The sequence below is a fragment of the Centrocercus urophasianus genome, unplaced genomic scaffold, assembly GCF_019232065.1.
Source record: "Centrocercus urophasianus isolate 14NV4802_14NV808 unplaced genomic scaffold, USGS_Curo_1.0 seq_12, whole genome shotgun sequence".
In the NCBI taxonomy this organism is placed as follows: Eukaryota; Metazoa; Chordata; class Aves; order Galliformes; family Phasianidae; genus Centrocercus; species Centrocercus urophasianus.
The window spans coordinates 1,724,039-1,731,895 of record NW_024884364.1 but is presented as its reverse complement, the minus strand read 5'-3'; positions in this window follow the sequence as shown (position 1 = coordinate 1,731,895).

The window sequence follows — 7,857 nt, the reverse complement described above, 5'->3', positions numbered from 1 at the left end:
GCTCTTGCTGCTGTGGAAGAGGCTGCAACAGAGATGTCAGGGGTGGGAAGAGAGGGATTTCACACTGGTGGAACTGGAGCTCAGGCGTCTGCTGTCCTGTGCCTTCCTCCAGAAGCAAGAGTTTCTTAGTTCTGCATCCATCTCACTTGGCTTCCTCATGACCAAAAAGGTCTCACAGCCTTCCTTCTAGCTTTCCCCAGGAGCTGGTCCTGCTGCAGGAAGCTGTGGGGGTCCTGCACACCCACTTCTCAGCCCTGAGCGGCTGCTTTTGTGGCAGAACTGCTACCACCCAGCCACTTTCTGGGGCTGCTTGTCACACACGGGTTTGTGCTGAGAGCCAGGGTGGCGGTGAGAGGTGAGTGAAGCTGGAGAGACAGAGAGATGCAGGAGCAGAAGCCTCCCTCTCTCTGTTCCCCGCGGCTGCCTCCGCAATTTCTATTTACAGCCCTGCTGCCTCCCCTCCTGGCCATAGTGCTGCTGCTGCTGTTGCTGGTTTCCAGGGCTGCACTGTAATTAAGCATCCTCGTCTCCTGCAACTCCCCCACTTCGTGAGCTCCAGTGCTGATCGGTGCTAGGGTGGGCAAGGAAGGGATACTGGAGACTACAGCAGTGCCAGTGGCACCTCCAGAGGGCAGCTGTAGCATCGTAGTACAGTGGAGAGGGCTGCCCCAGCCGGGTCTGTGGGAGGCTGATAGCACCTCTTTCTGTCACTGAGCTGAGGGGTGGGAGGAGGCTGTCCCTTAGCCCTGCTGCTTTTGGTGACTGATCACTGGCTCTGGAGACCAATCCGCTCTCACCCGCTGTGTAAGGAGACCGTGGGGCTGAAAGGCAGAAGAAATGTTGCTGGAGAGGTGGCAGATTCTCACTATGCTGACATTACAGACTCACATGCTCATTGGTGCAGTGAAATGGCTTACACAAACCTTGGCTGCTTCCAGCTAGAGCTTCAGCCCTTCCTGTTAGCTCCTCTGTCAGCAGATGCTTTTTTTTCCCCAATGCCCTCTCTGCAGAGGCTGCAGGCGCTTAGTGGGAGCTTCCCATTTCTTCACCAGGAGTAGCTCCAGGAACTGACCCAGTTTTGGCTGGTTTCTTGGAGTACTGACTCCCCACTCTGGCCCTGTCTCACCACCATTTTCCACTCTGTGGCTTTTGCCCACTTCTCACTCTGAATTCCCATCCTCTCAGCCTGCTCCCAGCTCTGCCTCCTCCCCTTGAATACCCATCCTTGTTGCTCACTTTTAGGGGGCTGGAAAAGGGAGTTGCATGCTAAACGAAGGGCGGTGGAGACTTAAGGAAGGGACATGTTCGATCAAATAAATCACAGAACAACACCTAAAAACTGCACAACTACATCAAGACATGTGAAAAGCCCCTCAGGAAGAGGTCAAAACTCAAGCACAAGGTATTGCTGACCACTGTGATTTCTTGGGAAAGAGATTACTGCAGAAACACATTATGAAAACAGCTCCCAAAGCTGGGATTCCCTCCAGCTGAATGTCTTCAATAACCTGCAATAAATTCTCCCATAATGTAAAAAATAAAAGAAATAAAATTCAGGCAAAAGTCTGCTGGTGGTGCCTGTCCATGTTAGGGTTTTGGCAGTGAGCTAGAGCACTCGCTTGCTTCCCCTGCTCAAGGAATACTTCCTCAGCTGGGGTTGGGAGTTAGGCCTGCATGTGCCCTACACTGCTCATCCCTATGGGGTTGTCATGTTGCTTTCCACTTACTGTGCCCTCATAGAGTGGCCTTGAGACAGCCAGCCCAGCACTATGGGCATGGAAGCAGTGGAGGGAAAGCACCTGTAGAATTTTGAGCATCCCTGTGCTTTTCAAGCCTGTGGTATGGACTGGGAATGGTGGCAAAAGGCATGACCAGCTTAAGTCAGAGGTATCTCTATGCCATGCTCAAGGGATGCAGCTGTGCAGGTGGCAATTTAATAGGGAGTAATGCACAACTTAAAATTGCCTTGAAGAATCACCCTGAAACAAGAGACCACACATTTCAGTGTCATGTGAAGGAGCTGAGTAGTTCCTTTGGTTTACTCCTGCTTTGATCCTCAGAGGCAGAATTGAATCTTTACTGAGGGCTGCTCTGTCTCCCAGTGCACATTGCACTTGGTGAATAATAGACCATTCAGTGACGCATTCCACATTGATCCAAAGCCCAGCTTTCTCAGGAAGTGACCAGAATGCAAGCAAAACCATCTTCAATTTCAGATCAATCCCCACAAGGGATTTGGCAGGGTGATAAATGACAGTCTCTGCTCCGGGGACTTGTCCTGCATCCCTGTCAGAGCTCTGGTGGCAAGAGAGCAGTCGCTGCAGGGCAGCCAGCCTAGCTTCAAGCCCAGACTTTGTCAATGGCTGGACATAGTGTGGGAGTTCATATAACAAGCAAGCACACAAGTCTGGGGTGACTTGTTTTCTGAATGTCAGAGGACCATAGCTTGATGCCTACTGGTCACAGCTGCGTTGCAGCCTGGCTGAAGGGCTGGTTTCCCCAGAGAATGCCTGGACAGGCAATCATGATTCTTGCATGTATCATCTGAGTCTCCAAAAAGTGACCAAGAAAGTAGGAGCTTTCTGAGCCCTCCCTAAACCAAGAGATGTGGTGGTTGTCCTCTGCTAGTGTCTGCTAGTGTCTAGCCAGCTTAGTGCAGCAGATGCAGCTTTGGTTTAAAGTATTTATTAACCAAACTCTGCATGCAACAGCTAAACACATCTACAGCGGAGGTTTGTACTAGTGCCATTAGGTTGACTCAGAACCATTTGGTGACACCAGGATGAGTTAGTTGAGCCTGAAATGATTTCCTTTTCATGTCTTTTTGCTTTACAGATTCCTTTCATGAGTGACATACTACATGTGAGTGAACATCATAGAGATGCAGTCCAAGGTTCTGCCTAGCATTACCACATGCTTCCAGATACAAAACAGGATTTTGTAGGAGGTGGTAGAGATCCCTCCTTTACAATGAAATTTCTAGTGCATCGGGTGTTGGGACCTTCATAGTAAAGCTGAGGATAAAAAGATTGTATCTATAGCTAGATATCAGTTTCTTGCAGCTACTCATATTGGCTAGCCTGCTGGTGGCTGTCTAAAAACCATGGTGCAATGAATCTGAGTGCAGCAGAATAGAGGGGAGATCTTATCCCAGGTGTTTATGCAGACTGGGTGAAGAACCCCTTGAGAACAGCCCTGCAGAGAAGGACTTGGGGGTCCTGGGAGACGAGAAGCTGGACATGAGCCAGCAGTGTGTGACAGCAGCCTGGAAGGCCAGCTGTGTTCTGGGCTGCATTAAAAAAGAGGTGGCCAGCAGGGAGAGGGAGGTGATTGTCTCCCTCTACTCAGCTCTTATGAGGCTCCATCTGGAGTACTGTGTCCAGGTCAGGAGCCCCCAGTACAAGGAGGTTGTGGAAGCCCCGTCCCTGCAGGCATTCAAGGCCAGGCTGGATGTGGCTCTGGGCAGCCTGGTCTGGTGGTTGGCAACTCTGCACATAGCAGGGGGGCTTAAAATAGATGATTTTGAGGTCCTTTTCAACCCAGGCCATTCTATGATTCTATGGTTCTACGATTATCAGTGTTTATAAATATCTAATGAGTCAAGTGGATGGGGCCAGGCTGTTTTTAGTGATGCCCCACAACAGAACAAGGGACAACTTGCACAGACTGAAACATAGGAAGTTCTATACAAACATGAAGAAAATGTCTTCATATTGTGGGTTACAGAACACTGGAACAGGCTGTCCAGAGAGGTTGTGGAGTCTCCTTTCTCTTTGGAGATGCTCAAAACCTGCCTGGACCCTTCCTTACACAATCTACTTTATAGGACTTGCTTTAGCAGGAAGATTGGATTAGATGATCTCCAGAAGTCCCTTCCAACCCCTACAGTTCTGTGATTCTTTGATTTTCCCATGGTACCTGCTACTCAGAGAAGAGCTGGGATGCAATGTGACTGAGGATAACACTGTCTCTTCCAGGGCCTCAGTGACAGCACATTGCTGATGCTGAAAGAGATGGCCTAACAGAAACACAAGGAGCTGGAGCTGTCGAGGAAACACTTGAAATGGAGTTGGGAGATAAAGAAAGAACAGGAAAAGGCAGGGCAAACAGGGAGTGGGCAGAACCAGAAATATTATCTACAATTCAAGGATGGAGCAGGAAGAGGAAGTAGGGTCAGAGGAAGGAATCAGAACGGAAGTTTGTAGTTAGGAGGCTTTAAAGTTGGGTAAAGAAGGACAGAAGATAAGGTGAAGGAGCAGTCTAAGTTCTCATAGGTACAAAGGTGCCAGTGACTTTGAAGCCGCTGTTTAGGGCTGACCCAGCTCTCCCAAGCTTTGCAGTCATCTCAGGAGCAGCTTCCCCAGCCCTGCATCCATTTTGCAGGTTTAAAGGTTTCAGTCCTCTTGACGTTCCTTCCGAAGGATGACACATGTTGTTTCCTTTTGTTGCTATATTCCTTTCTTGATGTTAATTATTTGGCCACCATTTTGAAGAAACTGAGCTGGAGGCCGTATCATTGGACTTAGAGGGGTACCAGGAATTAAAGTATAGGGGCTGTGGTCAGAATATGCACAGCACAGAGATCACCAATGATGATGCTGTCAGCATCTGCCCTTGGGCTCCCAGAGCTGGTATTTTGACCTCTGGGCTTTACAGCTTAAAATGCAAGAGTGATACTACCTGGAGTGGAGTGTACTGAGAAGGGCAGTCTCTCAAACTCAGCTATGAATACAACAGAAAACCCAGAGAGAATAATGACATGTGAGAAAAACGTTCTGCAAAGAAGCCAAGGATGTAAACATGAAGGAGTGAGTGGTGGCATGCACATCAGATAGATGCACATCATCCTGTACATCAGAGGGGCAAGTGCCTGCTGGAAAAGCAATGCACTCACACACAGTGATAATGTGAATCCAGACATCTGCCAGGTTGGTGACTGAAGGAAGAGGCCAGAATTTCCCAACTTCTGAGCTGGCTGTGCATCCTTGATGGTTGCAGACATTTGTTCTCTTCTTCTGTGATAATTGTATGTCATTTCTCTACATGGTTCACTGCACAAATGACTTCATGTACTTGCCCGAGCTGTGCTTTGTTGTATTTTGTTTAAATATGCAAAATTGTATGCAACTCCATGTGACATCTTATGCAAATCACTTCTTGTGTTACTGTGCATATTTGAAATTAATTTGAGTGCGATTGCAACCCTGACTGTGAAGCCCCTGTTTAGGCTGAGCATTCCCCTGGCTGCACCGATCCCTGCAGTTATCTCAAGAGCAGCAGCCCGAGCCTCCCCCACCTGCCGCAGCCTGGATCCGGAGGTGACATCCATGGGGGTGATGCGGCATGGATCAAGGTCATGTTCCAGATCTCTGCCAGTCAGAGCAATCAGAGGGAGAGGATTTAATGGAAAGCTGGGACTCCAGATTCACGTCCCAGAAGAGCCCACAGACATACATTCACAGAGAACGATTTGCAGTCCCCACAGAGCCAAGCTAGACTCTGGGCAGCAATCTGCCATCCAGCAGCTCAAGAGCTCAGTAAAATGTCATAAGGCATCTGGGCTTAGAAAAAAATACCGGTGTTACAACGTCAAGAATTAAACTTCCTTTCTGGAAAAGCTTGCTTCTTAATGATCTGCCCTTTATGGCAGCGAATCTGCAGACAGAGGCAAAATGCTGTAGATACAGGTGCCCTACGTTCTTAAAAAGATCAGATTCCATCAAAAACAAAAACTAAACACATCAGCCATAACACAGGCAGCAATACAATATCTACACTAATCTCTAAACACATGCAAGCCATTTCAGCAACATTCTTCATGCTAATTTTCCTTTTTTTTTTATTCCGCCTGGTTATGAGTCAGCAGCTAGGCTTGAAACCCCTAGCTTTCATCACTGAGGAAGATGTAGACATCACTCCAGCAATGCCTTAATCTTCTACTAAAAAGCAGAAAACACAGCCAGTCACAGATCTTGCTGTAACTCCCATTTTACACTGGGCTTGTACATAACCCCCTGTGACCTGCAGTGAAATACTTCATGCAAGGCTTTCTGCTGTGGGCAATTGGCCACATACTGTTGGCTAGGCATGCCATGTCCAGGGCTGCTGATGTCCAGGACTGGCTACAAGGCAGATACTTTTGCTTGGTGCAAGACCCAGTGGCATGTCCAGTCCTAAGAGAAATGCTCTCATCTTTCTCCCTGGCAGCTGCTCCTGGGGCATCCCCTTCTCTCATCTCTGTGCCAAACTGGTCTCATCACTGTCCATATTGTCCTGCCTGGAAATGGGTGAAGTATGGTCCTCACGTCAGCTTGTGTGCAAAACCTCCATTAATAAAGTGAAAACAGTGGAGAAGATGGCCTCGAAGACTTTAAGTGCCCGACCCATTAAAGCATTGTAAAATCATTGCGATGTGGACGAGCCCCCTTGTGCTTATCAGAAATCCCATTGGATCTGCAAGACACCCAGCTGTCACCCAAGGCAACTGGCCCTGGGCCTACCTGTCACTTACTGTTTGCTCTTATTTCCACCCCAGCTCTCCATGTGCTTCAGGCAGCCATGCCATTTCTGGGATTTGTATCCTGCACTCCCTGGGTGACTACAGCAGTACAGCTCTCTCTGCAGCTTCCACTGGGCACCATCCCCACCACCCTGAGCAGCTGGCACCAGCTCCAGGCAAGCCCCAGGCGTCCTACTTGGCTTGTGCAGCATGAAGAGCAAAGACATTATGAAAATGTCCTGCAATCCCATAAGAAGAGAGGGCTGGCAGAGATCTCCTGGCCTGTGGCAGGCAGCCCCATCATCTACTCCTGCTCAGGGACTCCCAGTCTCCAAGCAAGCTCAGACTCCTGGCCCCAGCACTGCTGTTCCAAAGGCTGTGCCAGCTCCTTGCTCCACGCTATCAGGTGTGAAGCTTCTTCTAATTTCTAGCCTCAGTGTACTGATGGCCCAGCCTGTAATAATTCATTCTTGTGCCAGCACTGTCCTTAAGCTTAAATTCAATGACAAAGCCCTTTGTTAACACAGAGTTAATGTTGCTTGGTGATAGCTCATTCCTTCCCAGAACATTGAGTTCATCAAAACGCAAACTGGTGGAAAAACAGGACATTTAGAGTTAAGATGCATGCCCAGGTTGCCTTCCTTCTGCTTCTCTGAGCTGCCAGCCCTCCGGCTGCATTCACTTGTCAGGCACGAAGCCCTCTGCCATGGTGAAGGTATACAGGCAGGGGAGTGCCAGACCCCTGGGGATATGCTGGGGGATAAACCGGATCCCAGCCTGGGATGAAAACAGAGTGCTTCTGGCTATGAGACACCCAGGCATTCAGTGCAGAGCTTCCAAGTACAGGGAGAGATGGCAGGTGATTAGGATGTCGTAGGGCAAAGATTTCGCCATGCACTCTCCACTCTGCAAAAACAGTGTGGAAAAACTTTCTGCTACGAGTCTGCCCATAAAAACGCATCCCCGTAGTACCAGGCCCTCGGAAGAGCAGTGCAGCGCCCACTGGGAGCACTCCGATGCGTTGCACTGCAGTCCCGAGGGTGGGCGAGAGCCGCTTCGAGCAGGCAGCGCCCTTAGCACAGCGCCCTGCCACAGCTGGGCGGGCCGCGTGCTTCCCGGCAGCAGCACGCCGTTGGTCCTATTGTGCAGCTGCAGTCATGCTGCTTGGCCACAGAGGCTGCTTTGTCTAAGGTAAGGACACGAGGAGGCTGCCACGAGCTCCAGCCCCGTCCTGGACTCTCCATACAGGTAACTCAGGCCAGCATTACAGCAAGTCACAGAGGTGCACGATGCTCAGGGATCAGTTCTAAAACACAGCGGTTGCCGAATCTTCAAGCACAGAAGCAGAGAATGGTCAT